Below are 2,996 nucleotides of genomic sequence, written 5' to 3' on the forward strand. Positions count from 1 at the left end.
AGCAGGAGAGCTTCTTGCAAGCCTTTTTTCCTAGGTAGGAGCCAAAATGCTGGAAGCAGCTGTGTTTGGAGCTTACTTCAATGTCATGATCAACCTCAAAGACATAACGGACGAGAAGTTCAAGCTTGCGGTAAGCAGGGGCCATGCGTGTGCCCCGACCTTGGTGGTGGGGTTGAGGTGGGACAGAGATGGAGATGAAGCCCCTGGGACCCCTTATGCCCAGGTACCCCCTCCCCTTGCCACCAATGGGACGCGTGGGCTGGATGGTGGATGGCTTTTCTGTCCTGTCAAGTGGCAAATGATGTACCTTCTCCCTCAACATACAGATGTCACAGAAGGTCTCCGGGCTGCTGGAGGAGGCGAAGCAAGGCTCAGCGCTTGTGCTGGCACTGCTGGAGAAGCGGGCGCTCTGAGAGGGGATTGGGGATGGACTGGGGGCTCTGCAGCAGCAAATACAGTTGGGAAACATGCTTGCCCCTGCCTGGGATCCTTTGGTATCCACCTCGGGAGAGCTGCTCCACTCAGGCATATCCCCTGCTGGGCTTTCCCTGGCCAAGGGTGATATTTGCTGTCTGAGGCTCGGACCACGGTTTTCGTCACCTCATCCCTGGGACAGAAGGAGCCAGCTGGGCTGGCAGAGCCTGGGGCCACAGGGCTCCCAACAGAGGGGACAGCAAGGGACCGTGTGCTGCTGCCCAGGAGGAGATCACTGTCTGTGGGCGCCTTCTGACCCCACGCACCTCTGTGTGTGTCTGTGCCCAGAAACCCCCACAAGACACCCCCATGTCTGCAGGGCTGGGACAAGACCTGGCACAGTCCCTTTCTGCGAGGTGTCTTTTTGATGGTACATCACCAGCCTGTTGCATTGCTCCCTGGACCAGGAAGGGAGCGCTGCAGAGCAGCATCGGGGGTGTTAGTGGGGAGGTGGGGATGGGATGGGAAGAGCTCTGCCCCCTCCTCACAGACCCCCCTGAGAGGAAGACCTGAACACTGGGGCATGCAACCCTGCCTTCTGTCTCTGTTGACTGGGTCTGATGGCAGATATCACCTCCTCCACTCGCACACCATGGCAGCAGCCTGAGCAGTGTCACATTAGCTGGACCCTAAGCTCCATTGTCTCCCACCAGGGCCTCGTTGACACCCCCCACCCACCCTCTCCATCCCCGTGCTGGCCCCCGTCCCTGGACTCTGTGTCCATGCTGGGAGCACCGAGCCAGGGTTCATGGTGGGGATGCCTGACTCACTCTATCACCTGACACTGCGAGGTGAAACCACCACCCTCCATTCCTTGTTATTATCAGCCCTCTGGGACCTTTGAGCCGGCTGGGAGTGGTGTGTTGACTTTTCCTGTGTGCCCATGGTGACGGCCGCTGTGCAAGGAGTGCCTCTGTGTCACCCCTGCCCACTGCACCCATCCTTGCTTGGGTAGGGCCCACGTATTTAGTGGGTGCCTGCCACCCCAAGAGAGCTGTGCTGAGGACAGTGATCAGGAGTGCTGCTGCTGCTGGTGCTGGTGCTGCCAGCATTGCCTCTGCTGGGAGCTTTTCTGCAGGTTTGGTGAGTGAGAGGCTCCCTTGGGTAGCCACGCCTGGTGGGGTGCAGGGGAGCCAGGGAGCCTGGGCACAGTGGGAGAGTGGGAACCTGTGGGTCAGGGTGCACCCTCCCCATGGCTGGTGCCACAGTGAGGAAAGCCTTATGAGGAAAGGCTGAGAGAGCTGGGACTCTTTAGCCTGGAGAAGAGAAGGCTGAGGGGAGACCTTATTATGGCATACAAGTATCTAAAGGATGAGTTGAAGGATGGAGCCAGACTCTTTTCAGTGGTTCCCAGTGACAGGACAAGGGGCAATGGGCCCAAGCTGGAACATAGGAAGTTCTGTTCAAATACACGGAAAAACTTCTTTACGGTTAGGGTGACAGAGCACTGGAACAGGCTGCCCAGAGAGGTTGTGGAGTTCCCTTCTCTGGAGATTTTCAAGACCCGCCTGGATGTAGTCCTGAGTAATGTGCTCTAGGCAATTCTGCTTTAGCAGGGGAGTTGGACTAGATGATTTCTAGAGGTCCCTTCCAACTCTGAAGATTCTGTGTGATTCTGTGATTCTGTGAGACATGGTGTCCCCAGCCCCTCATGGTCCACAAGGGCATGGGCTGGGCACCCAAACTCAGCTGGAGTTGGTTTATTATTTCCGTCAACAGTGGAAACCACATGCCTGGGCTTTGGGTGTGCACAGAGGTGGGGACAGAAAGTGAGGGTCAGCACTGTCACTTGAAGAGATGGGGTAGCTGTTGGGGTCTGCGGAGGGACAGCACTCCTTGGGAAGTGAGCGTGGTCTCTGTCCAAGGCAGACACGTGGGACAGAGGAGCCGGCTCTCAGCTGCTGGCAAGGCAATGACCTCCCTGTGACAGCAGGAGGACACTGACGGTGCCTGTCCTTCCCTTGCAGCTTGGGGATCACGGAGGATGTGGAACCCTAACCCAGGTGAGGGACCGTGCGGCCGGGCAGGGTTTCACGTAACACACAGCCATCGGGTCTCAGAGAGGGGCTCACTGCAATTGCCACAGTGAACCTGGGGGATTACCTGAGTACCAAAGGGGAGTGAGACATCATTTGTGAGGAGGAGGGTACACTGGGAGGAGTCCCTGGGGTGCATGGGCACACCAGTTCCCTGCATTGCCTGGCCGGGGAGAGCCCTGCTCTGCTTGCTAACAGCCACCCTCTTCTTCCTAGGCGTGCCCGGAGGGGTTCCACCACCACAAGTGCAAATTTGCCCACCTGCTCCTCCGGGATACCCTGTTCCCGGCAACCCAGCAGGCCCCTACCCCGGCTACCCTCCAGTGCCGCCTGGTGCCCCTGGAGCCTATCCCCAAGCACCCCCGGGTGGCTATCCCTGTGGCCCCCCTCCACCTGGCCCCTACCCACCGGGGCAGCACCCCCATGGACACCACCCACAGGGGAATCATCCCCATGGGCATCCCCATCCAGGACCACCAGGAATGC

The sequence above is a fragment of the Charadrius vociferus genome, unplaced genomic scaffold (assembly GCF_000708025.1).
Source record: "Charadrius vociferus isolate BGI_N301 unplaced genomic scaffold, ASM70802v2 scaffold69, whole genome shotgun sequence".
Classification (NCBI taxonomy): domain Eukaryota; kingdom Metazoa; phylum Chordata; class Aves; order Charadriiformes; family Charadriidae; genus Charadrius; species Charadrius vociferus.